At 45.4% G+C, this 20,289-nt stretch overlaps 1 protein-coding gene and 1 pseudogene across 10 annotated transcripts in view; both read left to right on the top strand.

Moving 5' to 3' along the window:
- LOC144694155 (single-stranded DNA-binding protein 2) overlaps positions 1 to 20,289 on the top strand; it is a 587,421-nt gene that overhangs the window by 106,401 nt on the left and 460,731 nt on the right. The gene's annotated exons all lie outside the window — the stretch shown is intronic.
- LOC144690342 (ornithine decarboxylase antizyme 2 pseudogene) lies at positions 3,218 to 3,956 on the top strand (annotated as a pseudogene).

Below are 20,289 nucleotides of genomic sequence, written 5' to 3' on the forward strand. Positions count from 1 at the left end.
GCCCGCCAGGGCTCCCAACCTGCCCGCCAACCTTAAGGTTGGATGGGCAGGTCCATTAATTACTTAAGTGACTCTGTCAATGGCTTCAATTGGCCATTGACAGGTCGGCGGGCGCACAGCTGATTTTGCTGAGCCCCCACCTGCCTGAAAATTTAAATGGGGCGCGGTGACGTGGGGAGTTCCACCCGACGTCACCACGCGTCATTTTACCCCGCTCGCCGACGGGAAAATCGTGCTCATGGACTCAGCAGGGGGCTAATCCCCAGCAGTTCTCCAAGTGCCAAAGACCTTGACTGGCACTGCCTCCGCTTGCTGTGGACACATGTCGGTGAGGTGATCACCAGATAATGAACCCGAGCCTACTCTAGAACTAGGACCCACCAAGGCGCATGTAACTACACTGGTGGAGGATATAGGTGAATGCAGTGACAGGTCTTCATTGGATGGTTCCTCTAACTCCTCTTTGGAGGTGTTGTGGAGGCTGGGGCTGAGGCACTTGCTGGAACTCTTCCTCTGCCTTTTCTTGCTGGTAGCTGGAATAGAGAGAAGAGATAATTAGGGATTGACTAGACAGGCTCCAGCAGTATAGGTCACTCAGAGTTATTGTCCGCATGTTGTCGAAGTATACTGGATGCACCTTCACAGGCTTGTTGTGGGAGGCTGATCTCGCTTTGCATGCTGGAACAATCCCTATCCTCTCCAGCGAGCTCTTCGTGAGAGGAAAGTGTCCTCAGCTCAGGGGTTCCCAACACCCCCCACTGGTCTTCACTCTCTCCCCATGATTGTGAGAGATCTTGTCCTGCATAAAGACAGAAGAATTAACTGTGAGCACCATGGATGAAAGTGCATTTCAGGAGCATGCATGCCTGTTGTGTGTGCTGAGCCCTTCCCTGTATGGGACTAGGACACCGTTTGTGCAGAATCTTACATGAAATGGTGAGCTTAAAGTGGCTGGCGGACATTCAGTCCTGTTGTCCCATCTGCTGGTTGTGTGTGACACCCCTGTGGACTCTATCTCTTAAACTGCCAGGTGTCCTTATGAAAGTGTGAGTTTGTAGTGAGAAGAAGTTTCACTTACCTTGGTGGAGCACATCAGAGCATTCATCCTTTTTCTGCACTGCAGGGCGATCTTTTTCTGTTGGAGGACCTCCTGCTCCCGTCCTGAGGAAAGAGGACCTCCTGCCTTTCTTGGACTGCCTGGAGGACAATTCCCCAGGGAGGCCTTGCTCAACTGTGGGGCAGACGGTTTTGTTCTTTTTATCACCATGGTGACGCAGAACTGTACTATACACCTGGCCTGCAGTAAGTGAATGTCTGTGTGGGTGCCGTTTAAATATGACCCTAGGACTTTCAACCCCATGAGGTAATGGCGGGGCAGGCAAATCCCTGCCGGCCCTGCCATGAGATTCAATAAGCTCCTTGTTGATGCGTAATAAATGAGCTGAAAAGCACGAAATCAGGCGAATAAATCTGACCCACCATCCAGCGGGAATCACTTTCCTGCCCGCCACCGCACTTAGTCTCCAGAATGGAAAATTCTACCCAACACATTTTTGGCTTGATGGTAGCATCCTGTTAGTGGAAAACATCACTGCTGTTGCCACTGCATAGTAGGCTACTTCACCTGCTACTCAAATTTTTGAGATACTTTATTCTTCTAGGATAATTTGAGGTAGACTGGGCACCTTTCAGGTCCGAAAGTGGCAGCCCTAGGCCCATTCATGGGTATGCACAGTACACAGCGAGCAGTGATCTGATTAGGGTAGCCATTATTTTGCAGGATAGCTTTGATGTGCCTTAATTTGGAGTCAAGCTTGCACGGTGAGCAGGTGGTTTGGGCCATATTTACGAGATTACTGATAAGGCCAATCTTGTAGCATGTGGAGCTGCAAGAATCCTGACGGATATTTTGACCAGTGAAGGTAGGCTTGCGGTGGATGGTAGCAGAGAACCCATTAGTGGATTTCTCACCTAGCACGTCGAGGAAAAAGTGCTTGTTAGGTTACTCCATTTCAAAGGTGCATTTGAGTATAGAATGGAATGTATAAAGGTATGTAAGGAAATTCATACATGCAGCTACAGATTTAAATATACCAAACGAGTCATCTATGTTGGAAATATGCAAGGGTCATATATATTTGAAACTTAGCATTTTTCGTCTGCTCTGATAAGTGCAAGATGAAAAGCTTTGACAGCATGTCTCATTTTTCAGCAATACAAAATGATTATATTTTTCCCGCTTTTATTTCTGCCAATTTTCTCCTGTTCCTTTATGTCATTGACTACCTGCTGGATGCTGTTCAACAAGCATCTTTTTTTGGCTGATGTCCATTTTTGTCAATTATACTTTTGTGAAGCACCCTGGGACATTTTTCTATATTTGGAGCACGATATAAATGCAAGTAGTTATTGTTAACTTATTAGTGGTCAGTTTTATTATCAATTAGCTATTTAACTGGAAGCAGCATAACAGTTAATGTTGTTAATATTCAATGCCCATACATTCGTCTCAGTGAGGGTCTCTCAAAAGTGGGAGTCCAGGCAAAGTGCTTTTTAATAAAAACTGAAAATGTTGGAAATACTCAGCAGGTCTGGCATTTAGGTTGATGGCCTTTCATCAGAACATTTGGAGGCAGAGACAGTTACCATGAGAAGAGATGTGGCTGTGAAGGAGAGTTTTGGTACCTACTTAATCAAACATGAGAATGGAAATGAAAAGTAATGTAGGTGAACCTGGTAAAAGAGACAAATGAAAATACTGCCTGAGAGAAGAGCAGAACTTCGTCAAGCTCGGCATTCCTGGCAGGAAGACGTGGTAGTGAATTAAACACCAATACAAAAGTAAAAAACTGCGAATGCTGAAAATTCAGAAATAAAAACAGAAAATGCTGGAAATAATCAGCAGGTCTGACAGCATTTATGAAGGGAGAACCAGAGTTAATGTTTCAAGTTGATGACCTTCCATCTGAATATTTTTTTTAAATTGCCCCCTAACTCGGGGTCACTAACAGCAAACCCCACCACTACCATTGTTGAAGTCAACTAATCAAGGATTGAACTTCGGAATTCACTTACTGTGTGCTTAACTGCCTGCAGGCTTGATTGGCTGAGTCATTGTAACAATGTGTGCTCCTGCTGAAGTTTCTGGAAGGCGGAGGGTGCGGAGTGGATGGAGGGGCAGCCACTGGCAGCGTAACCCAGCGAGCGGGCTGTCTGCAACCGGATGGTGAGAAGCTCCGTCGAACAGATACTCAACAGCCACTACTTCGGAAAAGAAAGAGACAAGAGCCCAGCTTCCTCCATGATAAATACCCAGGAGAGTAGTATTCCTTCCTTGAGGTCTACATCTCAGCAACAGTACTGCAGACACCTCAGTCCAGAGCCTCTGTGGTGCCCCTGATGCCCCTCACCGTTCAGTGAAGATCCCGGGTGGGCGAGGGAATGGAAGGGATCACACTCTTACAGCTCTCTCACACAGATGAGAAGCTAACTGTAACGCAAGAGCTACTGGCAAATGGAAAGCAGCATATTGTCCATTTTCAGTACAAGTTAACAGACTCAAAGGTCCCCAAATGGGATGCAGTTTTCTCCAATAAGAATCTCTTTGTGGAAATTCCTAATGGCGTTTTGGCAGAAGGAAGCAAAGAATGGTTAACTGCGCTGTTAGAATTTGTTGAGGAGAAAATGAAGGTGGAATATGTATTTGCTGCTTCCACAAAAACAGAGAGGATCGAGCCTTGCTTCTGAGGATATTCAGCTTCATGGGCTTTGAGATTGTGAGACCAGGCCATCCCTCGGTTCCAGCTTGGCCTGATGTCTTGTTCTTGGTGTCCTCCATTGAGTAGTCATTGTCTGAGGAGGAGTAACCGCATCAAGGAACACTTTACTGTTTCCTACTTTTTATTGTAGCTCTATTGGGAGAGGGTAGTCCTTAGTATAAATGCTGTGTAATACCCATAGCTACGGCCTGTAAAAGGTGCAGATTTTTGTTGTGTTTTGCAAAATGAGGCAAAATGTTATCATAAGACCATAAGACATAGGAGCAGAAATTAGGCCATTCGGCCCATCGAGTCTGCTCCACCATTCAATCATGGCTGATAAGTTTCTCAACCCCATTCTCCCGCCTTCTCCCCATAACCTTTGATCCCCTTACCAATCAAGAACCTATCTATCTTGGTCTTAAATACACTCAATGACCTGGCCTCCAAAGCCTTCTGTGGCAATGAATTCCACAGATTCACCGCTCTCTAGCTGAAGAAGTTTCTCCTCATCTCTGTTCTAAAAGGTCTTCCCTTAACTCTGAGGCTGTACCCGCAGGTCCTAGTCTCTCCTACCAATGGAAACATTTTCCCCCACGTCCGCTCTATCCAGGCCTTTCAGTATTCTGTAAGTTTCAATCAGATCCCCCCATATCCTTCTAAACTCCATCGAGTATAGACCCAGAGTCCTCATCTTGCCTAGATGTTCTTTAGGCAGTCTGGGCTGAATTCAGCTTCTTGGGTTGATACTGAGCAGGAATAGTTTGTCTCGAATTACAAATTTGTCAAGTTTTTTTTTGTCATTTGTCTCTTGAACTGTGTGACTATTTGTCTTTGCTGTTTACAGAAAATGTTGTAAGGATGTTTGCCAGTTTAGTTGCAAGAAGGAAGTTGAGTGACAAGAGGAAGTTCGGTTTGAATTGGAGTAAATGATTGAATAAGTACTAAATTATTATTTTGGAAATGTATTCACTAGACTGTTTGCGATTTTAGCAACTAGCTGTTAATTCAGTATTAGCAGCTGTTTTTGTTCCCTAGCCTACCTCTCTCACCCTCACGAAAATCACTTGGGCCAGGAACGGAAACAACAGACTGGCACACAGGTCATCAGTGCAATTTTTTTGGTCACCCACCTCCATTTCAACCCGATTTGGTCCATGAAAATTCTGCCCTTACTCTCCATTCAGCATCAGTCTAGATAATGTACTCAAATCTTGTTCTGGGACTTGAACTCAAAACCTTCTGACTGTTATCACTGATCCAATCTGACAAGCAGAATTATACTCTCTGCCACACTTTAGGTTCTTGATGAAGAAATAGATCATACGACTGCGATTTTTACATTAGTGTGGGGTCTGGATCAGAGGCAGGCAGGTGCGCAATTTGGTGCCACTGGCCTCCATGCCATTTCGCCACCACAATCCCAACTCTGAGCCATTTTCAATGATAGTGGTTTGGGGTTGGATCGTCTGCTCACTGCTTCCCAGTGGGCAGCCAATTGAGGCCAAGTATTGATAATTACAGGGTCCTAATAAGGGCCATTCTCATACCTACAAAAATTTTCCATTAGCAAAATGGGCAACCCACATTGGCTTGAACTATGTCCAGGCTGATGAATTGTGGACTCAGGGTGGGAAATGAGGTTGTGGGAGCGGTGGATCATGTGATGGAAATCTCCTTCCCCACCCCTCCAACCGCCCCAACCCATAACAGCTGCCAGGCCATAGCTGTGGTAACCCCTGGAGGGGTTTCCCACCTAGGACCATGGCCACATAGCTGTGGCTTTTTTAAACAGTAGTTAAAACGTACTTGACTTTTTCCCTCTCTCTCAATCTTCAAATCGGCAGCTCCTACCTCAGAGCTCCAACAACAGGATCCCGCCTGCTGTCCTTGATTGGACAGCAAAGCCCACTGCCAGGACTTTAGCTGGACGCAGCTTTTAAAATGCCAGTGGATGTGTCTGAAGCTTGCTGTGCAGGATCAGGACCTGGAACTAGCCCCCAAATCAAAATTTGGCTAGATATGTAGAAAAATGTGGAGGGACATGATGTAGAATTGACTTTTGTTTCAGCAGGGGCAAGATTAGGAAATCAGTATTCCTTGTTAGAAAAATTTTCAGTGATGTAGAGAGGGAAATAAATGGTTGGAAAGTTGCCAATAATAATTAAAGATTAATTTACAACCATAGAACATAAAAATGAAAATGGAGTTTAATGCCCTCCTCCAAGGCAAGTTAATCGGGCTCAGGATATGGGGTGGGGACCCCACCATCTTATCGCCTCTGCTGGGTGGGAAGGCTCATGGACGACTTTCCTGCCCTGCTGCCAATTAAAGCCCTTAAGTGGGCAATTAATGCCCACTTAAGGGGCTAATCCAGCTGCTGCTGGTATTCAACCAGCGGTAGGCAGGGAAGTCCGATAAGCAAACCGTCACGTTTGCTTGTGTGCTCTTGGAGGGTGGGTCCCTTGTTCAAAGGCACAGTGCTTGATCATGGGACCTGGCATTGGGAAGGGGGCCCATGAGGGCCGACTCCCCACCTTCTTTCTAAACACCCTGACCTCCCCGTGACCCTCATCCTGTGTCAGCAAATGAGAGCTGCTGGTCTCTGATTGGCCGGCAGCTCTTGGGGCGAGATTTCAATCCCCGTGATCCTTGATCCTGGGGAAGGCCTGACTCAGGCCACTCAAAGGAGGTGACTTGGGTGGGTGAGACCCCGTCACTTGGATTAAATTCCATCCAAAAATGGACACAGGTAATGTCTGCCTGGGTAGAATTAAGAATTAAAAGGGAATGTGTTATATTGGGAGTATGTTATAGATAACAAATAGTTAAAAAGATGAAGAATGAGATTTGTTGACAATTTACAGTCGTAACAATTGGGGATTTCATAACTATCCTGAGGTGGACTGCAATAAGACAAACTTTGGAGATCAAAATATGACAATGTTTCTCTAATCCATCCAAGACTGTTCCTTACTCTGTTGCATGTGTAAACAGGAAGAATGCAGTGCTCGATCTGATTCTGGTAGTGAAGTAGGACAAGTAAATGACCTTACAGTAGAACACTTGGGAAATGGTGACCTTAATCTAATTATGTTCGTATTAACAATAGATATGAAACAAAAGGGGAATCAAAGATAAAGATGTTGGAGTGGCAATCAGCTAATTTCAGTCAGATGAAAGGGGATCAAGCCCAGATTAATTAGTTGGAGAAATGACAGATCAAACAGTGGATCAGCAGTGGGAGATTAAATTAATTCTAACCAGGGATAAATGCGTATCATATAGGGGTTACATGGATAAATTCCAAGTTTAGGATAGAAATGAGATTCAAGAGTGGCATGCGATAAATATCCAGTGGGCTGAGAGTATAGTGCAGAAGAAATTTCAAACTATAAAAAGCATGGAAAAGAGTCACGAAGCCCAAGGAGGCTTGGCAAGAATGTAAAAAGGAGCTGCCATTAACGTAAAGGAAAATTCTGTATTTTAAAATGACTTGAGAGGTAAAAGCATAGTCAAAAAAAGATTGGGACCATTTAGAGATGATAGAAAAGACTTGATGAGTGGACATTTTGCGCTTGAGAATGATGGAATGGTGGAAATGCTTAATATGGGGAAAGTGCAACGAGTAGGACTGTTGCTGAGGTGGACCACTATTAGAGATAATTATTCAAAAGACATTGGACAAATAATTAAAATGTTAATGAACTAAAACTAATTTGGCAGCTGATCGAATGGCAATATACTTGCCGATGAGTCAGAAACTTGTGACTCCTTCCCTGGTCTTGCTTCTTGCTTTAGTGCAATATGAAAGAGATGCAGCATTGTCAGAGATGCCATCTTTTGGATGGGATGTTAAACCAAATCCCTGCTTCCTTGCTCATAATGTTCTATGACACTATAACGAATGCCACCGAAAATGGCCAACATTAATTTCTTTACCAAAAACAGATTATCTAATCACTTATCTCATTGCCTTTTGTGCGATCTTGCTTTATGCAATTTGGATACCAAATTCGTCTACAAAACAATGGTGATTGTACCAAATATAATTTGTTGGCTGTGAGATGAGAAAGGAGTTCTTTCTTTAAAAAAAGGCCACCATATCCAAATGATGTGCATTTCAACCTATTGCAGTAGTTTGGTGAAGAGATAGCAGAAATATTAACCATATATGCTTTTCTAAAAATTGACAGAAATGGGAATTATGTTCAAGAAATATGAAAATGATTAGCCAGAAAATTTTAGGCAAACTAATCTTTCTTCAGTTGTAGATAATCCCTGGAGTCCTTAACGCAGGATGAACTTTAACGAACAGCTAGAAAGGCATAATCAAGGTCAGTCAGCATAGATTTGTTAAGGGCAAGTTTTGCTTCTCTAATTCAGTTGCTTTATTTTTAGGAAACAGCAATTTACAAGACAAAGGGATTCAATGGATGTTATGTAGACATGTTTTTCAGAGGGTGCTTGACAAAGTGATAAGACTTGCTGCAAAAATTAAAAGGAATGTAATTACATATATATAGCAAAAAGCAAAGATTTGTGGTAAATAGACATTTTTAGTTGGTAGCTTGCTGTTAGTAGTGTGCCCCAAGGAACTGTACTTGGACCTTGATGTTATGTTTTCCATTTATATAATTGATTTGCGTAAAGGCAAAAGGTGAATGAAATTACTAGAGGACATAGGTAGTTCAGTGGAGTGCCATCAATAATTCGCTGGAGGCGGTCTTAACAAGGTGAGCAGGAAGTCCTGCTCTCAAGATTTTCCAGCCAATCAGATTGGCTGGCAGTTGAGTAGTCCCAACAGTGCCAGAATGCAGTAATGGCTGCTACTGGGACTATAAGGAGCCCTGGGAAGAAGGCAGCATGGACACCATACTTAGGTAAGTCCAGGGGAGGGATTGGGGACACTAGCAAGAGAGTGGAGGGAGGTGGGGGGCTCAAATTATGGAAGCCAAGGACAGGGAGACACAGAAGGGTTGGGGGGGTGGTGGGGTGCTATCTTGGAGGCAGTGTCCTGATGGGCAAGGGGACTCCCCCAAAAGCGGTACCCCCACCTTCCTTCCCACCTTTTATTCCAAGTAAGGAAAGTTACAGGGTGGTCACTTTCCTTCTGCCTTCCATGCGCCCAACGTGATATGGTGGTGAAGGTGGAAAGAGGTCCTTAATTGGCTGGTTAAGGACCTCAGTAGGCCTAAGGGCGAGCGGGCAGCCTTACACCCTACCTGCCCACTATAATATGGGGGACAGGTTGGGGTTGGGCTGGGAGGTGATGGGCTGGCTTTATTTTACATGTAGCCCTCTCTTTCAAATAGGATGGTGGTGGGGGGGGGGAGGGGGGGCTGTAAAACTCCACCCCTATTGCCCCCCACCCCCAGTCCCCTGCAAACTGCACACTGGACTAATGTGTGACTTCACATGCCATTTTTGTCTTTTCACACCGGGGTCAGGTTAGCAATGAAGTTTGCAAGCTGCATGGGAGTGTGTGAGGAGTGTGAGTGCAGAGGAAGGTCGGTTAGGAGACTCGTCTTGGTTCTCTAATGCAGTATCCCAGCTCGTAAAAGTGTTTAAATGTTCCCTAGAACTCATCCCTCACCTCCCTCAACACCCCATCCACCCCTTATGCCAGTCCATGCCCCCACCAATCGCCCAAGCCACCTCTTTGGCCCCTTAACCTTTTATGCCCCTTTTAAATCACCCATGCTACACAATGCCACACCCCCCCCCCCCCACCCCCCCCCCACCCATATATCCTACATGCTTCTTCAGATCACCCTTGCCACCCAATGGCACCTCTATGCCCCTGGTCTATCCTCGATAGCCACTCACCTAGTATGCACTATGTACAGCCTTTGGTTTCCATGCAATATGAAGGGAAGATATTTTGCATTCCTTGGGATAAATAACAAACCTCTGAGCATCTAATAAAAGCCTCCATAATCATTGATACTGAGAGAAAATGCTTTCTGCCATGTGAAAGAAACCTTGTAATAGTTCTAATCCTATTAGCTTGTGTCAACACACCAGAAACCTATCAAAGGGACAATCTGTTGTGGCTCAGTTCATAGCACCCTCGCCTTTGAATCAGAGGGTTGTGGGTTCATGTCCCACTCCCGGAAAACCAAGAACTGTGATTGTACTCGAAAGAGTTGCAATCTGTGACTGTTGATAACTCGAAAGAGTTTCTTTCTCAGATGAATGGAGCATCTACCCTGCTGAAACACATTAGTACTTAGGAATGAAACCGGATGGACCACCCAGCATCAGCCTAGGCACTGGAAATGACAATGACAAACTCAACCCTGTCAACCCTGCAAAGTCCTCCTTATTAACATCTGGGGGCTAGTGCCAAAAATTGAGAGAGCTGTCTCGCAGACTAGTCAAGCAACAGCCTGACAAAGTCACACTCACAGAATCATACCTTACAGATAATGCCCCAGATACCACCATCACCATGTCCTGTCTCACTGGCAGGACAGACCCAGCAGAGGTGGCGGCACTGTGGTATACAATCGGGAGGGAGTTGCCCTGGAAGTCCTAAAAATCAACTCCAGACCCCATGAGGTCTCATGGCATCAGGTCAAACATCGGCAAGGAAACCTCCTGCTGATTACCATGTACCGCCCTCCCTCAGCAGCTGAATCAGTACTCCTCCATGTTGAACACCATTTGGAGGAAGTACTGAGGGTGGCAAGAGTGCAGAATATACTCTGGGTGAGAGACTTCAATGTCCATCACCAAGAGTAGCTCAGTAGCACTACCATAGACTGTGCTGGTGGAGTCTTAAAGGACATAGCTGCTAGACTGGGTCTGCGGCAGTTGGTGAAGGAACCAACACGTGGGACCAACAACAACATACTTGACCTCATCCTCACCAACCTGGCTGCTGCAGATGCATCTGCCCATGACAGTATTGGTAGGACTGACCACCATACAATCCTTGTGGAGATGAAGTCCTGTCTTCACATTGGGGGTATCCTTAATTGTGTTGTGTGACACTACCACCGTGCTAAATGGGATAGATTTTGAACAGATCTTGCAACTCGAGGCTGGGCACCCATGAGGTGCTGTGGGCCATCAGCAGAATTGTACTTGAACACAATCTGTAACCTCATGGCCTGGTATATCCCCCTTTCTACCGTTACCACCAAGCCAGGGGATCAACCCTGGTTTAATGAAGAGTGCAGGAGGAAATGCCAGGAGCAACATGCGGCGTACCTAAAAATGAGGTGTCAATCTGGTGAAACTGCAACACTGGATTACTTGCATGCCAAGTAGCATAAGCAGCAAGTGATAGACAGAGCTAAGTGAGCCCACAACCAACAAATCAGATCTAAGCTCTGCAGTCCTGCCACATCCAGCTGTGAATGGTGTTGGACAATTAAACAACTCACTGGAGGAGGAAGCTCCACAAATAACCTCATCCTCAGTGATGGGGGAGCCCAGCACATCAGTGCAAAAGACAAGGTTGAAGCATTTGCACCAGCCTTCAGCCAGAAATGCCAAGTGGATGATCCATCTCAGCCTCCTCTGGAGGTCCCCAGCATCACCGATGCCAGTCTTCAGTCAATTTGATTCACTCCATGTAATATCAAGAAACAGCTGAAAGCACTGGATACTGCAAAGGCTTTGGGCCCTGACAATATTCTGGCAATAGTTTTGAAGACTTGTGCTCCAGAACTTGCCGCGCCCCTCGCCAACCTGTTCCACTACAGCTACAACACTGGCATCTACCTGGCTACATGGAAAATTGCCCAGGTATGTCCTGTACACAAAAAGCAGGACAAATCCAACCCGGCCAATTACTACCACATCAGTCTACCCTTGATCATCAATAAAGTGATGGAAGGGGTCATCAACAGTGCTATCAAGCGGCATTTGTTTAGTGATAACCTGCTCACTGAGGCTCAGTTTGTGTTCCGCCAGCGCCACTCAGCTCCTGACCTCATTACAGCCTTGGTTCAAAAGTGGACAAAAGAACTGAACTCCTGAGGTGAGGTGAGAGTGATTGTCCTTGACATCAAGGTAGCATTTTACTGAATCTGGATCAAGAAGCGTGAGCAAAACTGTAGTCAATGGGAATCGGTAGGTGGGGGGTGGGGAGCGGAAAGTGGTTGGAGTCATATCTAGCACAAAGGAAGATGGCTGCGGTTCTTGGGTCAATCATCTCAGCTCCAGGACATCACTGCAGGTGTTCCTCAGGGTAGTGTCCCAGACCCAACCATCTTCAGCTGGTTCATCAATGACCTTCCTTCCATCATAAGGCCAGAAGTGATGATTGCACATGTTCAGCACCATTTGCAACTCCTCAGATGCTGAAGCAGTCCATGTCTAAATGCAGCAAGACCTGGACAATATCCAGGATTGGGCTGACAAGTGGCAAGTAACATTTGCACCACACAAGTGCCAAGCAATGACCATCTCCAACAAGAAAGAATTTAACCATCAGCGCTTGACATTCAATGAACCTTACATCACTGAATCCCCCACTATCCACATCCTGGGGTTATTATTGACCAGAAACTGAACTAGATTAGCTGTATAAATGCTGTGGCTACAAGAGCAGGTCAGAGGTCGGGAGTCCTGTGGCGAGTAACTCATTTCCTGACTCCCCAAAGCCTGTCCACCATCTACAAGGCACAAGTCAGGGGTGTGATGGAATACTGTCCACTGCCTGGATGAGTGCAGCTCCAAAAAACACTCAGGAAGCTTGACACCATTCAAGACAGAGCGGCCCACTTGACTGGCATCCCATCTACAAACATTTACTCCCTCCACCACCAATGCACTGTGGCAGCAATGTGTATCATCCAGAGGATGCAACACAGGAACTCACCAACCCTCTTTAGACAGCACCTTCCAAATCCACGGCCACTATCATCTAGAAGGAAAAGGACAGCAGATACATGGGAATACCACCACCTGGAAGTTCCCCTTCAAGCCACTCACTGCCCTCACTTGGAAATATGTCGTTGTTCCTTCACTGTCGCTGGGTCAAAATCCTGGAGCTCCCTCCCTTATAGCACTATGTGTTAATGTACAACACATGGACTGTAGTGGTTTAAGAAGGCAGCGCACCACAACCTTCTGAAGGGCAATTAAGGATGGGCAATAAATGCTGGCCTTGTCAGTGATACCCACATCCCATGAGTGAATTAAAAAAAACTTGTACTCAGCTGAGCATTTATAATGACCACAACTGCCCAAACAATAAACTGATCTCTCGGAAGGAAAGAGCAGCAGGTGCTCATTTCCGTTTCGAAGCAGAGTGCCTGTTATTTAATGTAAGGGGACAGTTCGTTATATTTTTTTCAAGTGTGATTGGTTTTGCAAGTGCCAAAACCAGGTTTATTTTAATCAGCCATAGCCATTTAAAACACAGTAGAAAAGATGACAGCACAGACTGATAGGACATTTTGTAAGATTTTTCACTGCATTATGGTGTTTTCTCCACTGGAAAATCACTATAATGTGTGTGAACAAATACACAAGGCTGGTCAGTGTAAGGGTCAACTAACCTTTAAAGGACACATGCCTATAATGAATCAGTGCATTGAAAACGCATCTACATCACATTTCAGCACCTAATAGTGACATTCGATTGCGTGACGACACTTTACTCTTACCTTTCAGAATGTTCCCAACTCCTCAGCACACTTTCCATTTTGTTCATGAATTCTCGAACCTATTGTGCTTTTGATTGACTTTCAAAGCTCCGCAGTACCAGTCAAAAATGGTGTGCAGGAGGAAATTCAGTTTTCATCCCCCGTTTAAAATGGGGAACCTGACCTCAGCTGGGGCAGATGTGCGTATCCCACACCAGGCATTTCTGCCCCTCCAAAAGGCCAGGCAGAAATGGCAGAGGGTTGAGTTTGTGGAGGAAAATCGGATTTCTTCCAAAAAAAATCTTAAATGTGGTCATTCACGCACTGAATTGCACCTCCACGTCCAGACAAAAATTCAACCCAAGGAATCTAAAGACCTTTTAAAATCATAAAAGGTTTTGAGTGGATAAACGGAAAAAAATATCATCATTGGTGAATTCATAACAATTGTCATTAAGTCAGGACTATCACTGGAAGAACAAAGAGGAAATCAGAATCTTTTTGTAGAAAACATGGAATACCTTACTATAAGTGGCAGTTGATTTACTGTTTGCTTTTACTTTTTAAAATTGTTGTTCTGACTGTTGAATTTATTTAGCGCTGCAAAATTACAAAGTTACTGACAGAATTTTCTGCTCCCGCCAGCAGTGGGAATCATTGCGGGCAAGGGCTCTTAATTTGGCTGGAGGCAAAAAATCCGTTTCCCAACGGCGGGATAAACTGTTGGAATTTTGTTACCCTGACCTTCAAGGCAAGGCAAGCTTCCTGACAAACAATGCCGGGAGCACTGCTTGCATGCATTAGCATCTCATGCATGCTCATTAACAGGCCATCTTGCTGGAATTAAGTTTACCCTCCAAATTATGTTCCTCACCAGTGAGAATTTAGAATGTTCAGATTTACAGAGAAGCACCTGGCGAGCTTCGCCTTACCATGACTTTAAATTCCATAGATGTTGCTTCCTTTTTGGGGACCTTGCATAACTTCACGCAATTGGCGTTTGCAAACGCTGCACCAAGGCTGGACAAGGGAGGCAGGTGGCGTCTGGGTGGGGTGGGGTGCGGTGGTGGGGTGGCTCATCAGTTGGAAGGGTAGAGTGAAGGCAGGACAAGGGAGGCAGGCCTAAGGGGGAAGGGTGGGGGGAGTGTTCGGGGGAGGGGGTAGAATATCTGTAAAAGTGGGAGGAGAATGTCTGGAAAAGGGATGGGAGAATGTCTGGAAGGCCAGGGGGAGTATGGGACTATGTCTTAGAGGGTGTGATCAGCCGGGCATTGATAATGATCACAGCTGCCCAAACAATAGACTACTCTCATGGAAGGAGAGAACAGCATGTGCTTATTTCAGTTTCAAAGCAGAGTGCCTGTCAATCAATGTAAGGAGGCAGGTGGTTAGATTTTTTCAAGTGTAGATTTTTTTTCAAGTATCAAAATTATGTTTTTTTTTAAATCGGCCGTAGCCATTTAAAACACAGTAGAAAAGAGGGGAGAACTCAGGGTACTGGTGATAGGAGGAAACATTCACAGTCAGAAGGAGGATGGGATGTGGTAGTGTGGCAGGTCCAGGGTGAGAGTTTGGTAGATGAAAGTCTCATCGGGTGGGTCACAGAGGGGAACAAGACAGGTGGCTCAGATAACGGGAGGGGCAGTACAGGGTGGGCTTGAGGATGGTACCAGGTGTCGACTCTGAGGAGAGGAAAGGCATGTGGAGGTGAATCGTAATAAAGTCGAGGATGACGGGGCGTAGTTCAAGGGTGACAGAGGGGAGAAGAATGGTGATTTTGGGTGACTCTATGGTGATGGGGGAAGTTGGTGGGTGACGGGGGAGGGTAGAAGGTGGTGGACCAAGTTCGGAAGGTGACACACATCATTTTTCCAAACTGACCTTGACCACGCAGTTAGTCAGTCAGTGAGATTTTTCGAGGTGGGACGAGGGTCTTTTTGGGTGATTGGAGTTCAAGGTCAGCACAAGTGGCTGACTAAAGGGCCACCCAAATAATTATGAGGCAACTGGATGTTAAAGATGCTCAGTTGTATTCTCCTCTCTATTGTGAAGCCCATATTGCAGCAGGTTTGATCCCGTCTCATAACATTAAGATCTCAGCAAGGTGCGGAGCTGCTGTTCATTCTGTGTCATTTGCCACCGGCTGCAGTTAAAGGCAGGGATGAAGGGTGGGAGGGAGGTGGAATGCCTCCAATGCGCACGGCTAGTGGAGGGCGGCCAAGTCGCGACTCCAGACTTCCATCTTCCTGGGTGAATGGTCATGGATGACAAGGGATCATGAAGTTAGTCTTCCATGCTGCTAAGGCAATGGTCTCTCTGTAGAGTCTCTATAGTAGTGGAGACAAACGGAAAAGTGTCCACGTGAGGCTTCTTGCACATGGCTGTCATCACACTGGCCAAAGAGCAATGTCTCCACATGCATTCATTATGAACGGGAGGAATACCCATCTATGCTCTTCCAGGATGTCCTTTATGTGGAAGGGCTAAGGTGGGGATGCCATGTCTAGAAGGAGGTCAGGTGAAGGGCTTAGCACTTGCCTGCTGGCTTTGAGATGGAGGGAAACCTGTAAAGGACGTGCTCACTTAATGTATCACTTCAATTTGTTCAGACTTTCACTGAGGCGTTGATGGTGCAGGCTGCAGGAAACCCTGCCTTGGTAATGGCTCTCATCCAGATGAGGACAAGGAGGACTCGTTGCCACTTGGCACAGGACCATGACGAGCAAGGGCCTGAGCAGCAAGAGGCAGCGGGGCCTCTATAAGGTCAAGGGGTTGGTGAACATAGACCACTGCAATGGCAAGCATTGGCCTGATCATGGGTGTGTTGCTGGCGGTGCTCTTATCTAGTAATGAACAAAAGGCAATGCTGGAGATGTCCTTGTATATCCTTGGATGTGATTGTTCACATTTGCCATATTCTCCAGTACGATCTGCGGCTGCAAGGAGGTGTAGTGCAGTGCTCCTGGCCTGCATTGAGTGAATACCTGTCCGGGTGCCCTTTAAATATGGCATCAGGACCTTTGATGCCATGAGGTAATGGCCATGAGATTTGCCAAGCTCCTCGCTGATGCATAATTAATAAGCTGAAAAGCAGAAGATCGTGCATGTTCACCTGCCCCGCCACCCAGTGGGAATCACGCCTACTTTCTTGCCCGGCCCCGGCCTTGGTCTCCAGAATGGAAAATTCTGCCCACTGTTTCAGAAGAGACTGGTGACTAGTTATTAATTTCATGAGATAATTTCTGTAATCCACAATTGTAATGGTTAATGAGTCATGAGTTCAGTTCACTGAATTTGATGGCTCTTCTGCAGCTTTGCCTGCAATCCTGTACTTTAATTTTAAACAGTCATCAATTTAAGGTGATTGGCAAAAGAACCTGAGGCAACATGAGGAAAAGCTTTTTTACACAGTGAGTTATAAGGACCTTGAATACACTGCCTGAGGTTGTGGTGGAGGCAGACTTAAACATGGCTTTCAACAGGGAATTGGTTAAGCGCCTAAAAAAAGAAATGCAGGTCTGTGGGGAAAAAGGGCATTGGAGTGGGACTGCCTGAATGTCTCTTATAGAGAGTTGGCACTGACACGATGGGCCAAATACCCTCCTCCTGTGTTGTAACCATTCTGTGATTCTATTTCAGTTGGGAATATAAAGAGATAGATCCACATCTCCTGTTCTATCCTTTCTCACCGTTGACTGGTTCAGATTTCTATTGAGCACCTTGTATTTGAATTGTGAACTCGCAATTATTCTCTGTCACCCTTCCCTCGTATGAACTTAATGTCAAAGCCAAAGGGGAAAATGCTGCAGCGATGCTATGAATCATTTCATTTCAACTTGAGTATCCATTCAGTGACCTATAAAAGATGGAACATTGTCCAAGGTTCCTTATTGGACTCTGCTAAGAACTGCTAGTTACTAAATCCTCAGTTCTTGGAGTTGTGTAACTAGGGTAAGAGGCATATAATCTTTTCAGGCAGTTTTAGATACAGTACTTTCAAATCCACCCTGTTAAGATTAAGTGAACTCTAAGGTTTGTTCTGATGTTTGGGATGTTTGCTTTAAATACCTGAACTTACAAAGTACTGTTGTTGAAGATTATTTTAGTGTTACAGGTGTGTAATGTTGGAAGTTCATGATAAGAATATTTGTTTGCAGCATCAATATTAAAATTGAAGTACTTTACTCCTAGTTCTGGGAATGTTTTTTTCTCTTGAGCAATTCCTCTTCTAAGTCTTCTAAAATGTCAAGTAATGAGAGAATTAGCTATATTCAGATGTCTTAAGTTAATAAAAACTGGTCTCAATCCACAGAGGGTGCTGATTTAGCTGTTTTTTTATTGGTCAGCTGGGTGTCTTGACATTAGTGGAAATGTATATGTAAGAAGAGAATGCAAAAGAACCTACTGAAAAAAAATCCAAAGAAGTAGAGGTTTTGATTGTTGACATGTACAGACTCTTTCTATAGGGATACATCCACTTAAATCCAGAGAGTTTAGGTGCAGATGGGAGAGAGCCAGAACTAAGGATCACCTTCCCTCTCCCTTCACCTCAAGTGTTAAGACTGCAATTTGCTGAGCTAGAATCAAAGAAAATCAGCAGAATACTAGGAAGCCTCCTACTTTTTCCAATCAGAAAGAGGATTTTTGCAGTGAGCCAAGTGGGAGAAATCTTAACTCTAAGTGACAGGTCACCTTTTTCAGGTACCACTAATGAGCCAGGCTGGATGGTCAGGTGCCAGTGATAGCCTGGAGGAGAAGCAAGAAAAATAACTTGTATCTATGCAACACATTTTAAGTCCACAGCAAGTCCCAAAGATTCACAGGCAGAGAGTTACTTATTGAAGTTATGTTCAGTAGGAAAAATGAGACATTTTTCATATAAGTTCCACAAACAACAAATGTGATAAAGGACCAATCTGTTTTTGGCGGTATTAGTTAAGGCAGATTGTTCAGGACGCCAGGAATTCCCTGTTTCACTTTGCAAAGAGCCAGAAGAACTTTATATTCACCTAAATAGAGCTTTGTATTTTAGCATCTCATGTGAAAGACAACACCTTCAGTACTGTCAGCTATGCTCAGCTATGGCTCAGTGGTAGCACTTTCATCACTGAGTTAGGAGTTTGTGTGTCCCACTGGAGGGACTTGAGCACAAAACCTAGGCTGACATTCCTGTCACAAAACAACAAAACAAAAACAAAAATAAAAATACCTGGAAAAACTCAGCAGGTCTGACAGCATCTGCGGAGAGGAATACAGTTAACGTTTCGAGTCCGTATGACTCTTCAACAGAACTAAGGAAAAATAGAAGAGAGGTGAAATATAAGCTGGTTTAAGGTGGGGGGGGGAGGGGGGGGAGACAAGTAGAGCTGGATAGAGGGCCAGTGATAGGTGGAAATTACCAAAAGATGTCATAGACAAAAGGACAAAGAGGTGTTGATGGTGGTGATATTAGCTAAGAAATGTGCTAATAGGTGACATTAAGGGTAGAAAGCAGGACGAGCAAGGCACAGATAGCCCTAGTGGGGGTGGGGTGGGGGGAAGGGATCGAAATAGGCTAAAAAGTAGAGATAAAACAATGGATGGAAATACATTTAAAAATAATGGAAATAGGTGGGAAAAGAAAAATCTATATAAGTTATTGGAAAAGAGGGGGATCGGAAATGGGGTGGGAATGGAGGAGAGAGTTCATGATCTAAAGTTGTTGAACTCAATATTCAGTCCGGAAGGCTGTAGAGTGCCTAGTTGGAAGATGAGGTGCTGTTCCTCCAGTTTGCATTGAGCTTCACTGGAACATTGCAGCAGGCCGTGGACAGACATGTGGGCATGAGAGCAGGGTGGAGTGTTGAAATGGCAAGCGACAGGGAGGTCTGGGTCATGCTTGCGGACAGACCGAAGGTGTTCCGCAAAGTAGTCACCCAGTCTGCATTTGGTCTCTCCAATGTCAAGGAAACCGCATTGGGAGCAGCAAATGCAGTAGAGTAAATTGAGGGAAGTGCAAGTGAAATGCTGCTTCACTTGAAAGGAGTGTTGGGCCCTTGGACGGTGAGGAGAGGGGAAGTAAAGGGGCAGGTGTTGCACCTTCTGCGGTTGCATGCGAAGGTGCCGTGGGAGGGGGTTGAGGTGTAGGGGGTGATGGAGGAGTGGACCAGGGTGTCCTGGAGGGAACGATCCCTGTGGAATGCTGCTGGGGGGGGTGAAGGGAAGTTGTGTTTGGTGGTGCTATCATGCTGGGGTTGGCGGAAATGGCGGAGGATGATCCTTTGAATGCGGAGACTGGTAGGGTGATAAGTGAGGACAAGGGGGACCCTATCGTGGTTCTGGAAGGGAGAGGAAGGTGTGAGGGCGGATGCGTGGGAGATGGGCCGGACACGGTTGAGGGCCCTGTCAACCACCGTGGGTGGAAAACCTCAGTTAAGGAAGAAGGAAGACATGTCAGAGGAACTGTTTTTGAAAGTGGCATCATCAGAACAGATGCGACGGAGGCGAAGGAACTGAGAGAATGGGATGGAGTCCTTACAGGAAGCAGGGTGTGAGGAGCTGTCGTCAAGGTAGCTGTGGGAGTCGGTAGGCTTATAATGAATATTGGTGGACAGTCTATCACCAGAAATTGAGACAGAGAGGTCAAGGAAGGGAAGGGAAGTGTCAGAGATGGACCATGTGAAAATGATGGAGGGGTGAAAATCAGAAGCAAAATTAATAAATTTTTCCAGGTCCAGACGAGTTCCTGACATTCTTGTGTAGTAGCAAGGGTGCACTGCACTGTCAGACATGCTATCTTTCTGTTGAGATGTTATATTGAGGCCTGTATGCTCTTTCAAATGGGCATGAAAGACCCCATGGCATCCCATTTTGAAGAAGAGTGGGGTAATTTTCTCCGGTGTACTGGTGAATATTATACTTCAAGCAACATCACGTAAAAATAACCC

This window comes from Cetorhinus maximus, chromosome 2, assembly GCF_964194155.1.
Source record: "Cetorhinus maximus chromosome 2, sCetMax3.hap1.1, whole genome shotgun sequence".
NCBI classification, from domain to species: Eukaryota; Metazoa; Chordata; class Chondrichthyes; order Lamniformes; family Cetorhinidae; genus Cetorhinus; species Cetorhinus maximus.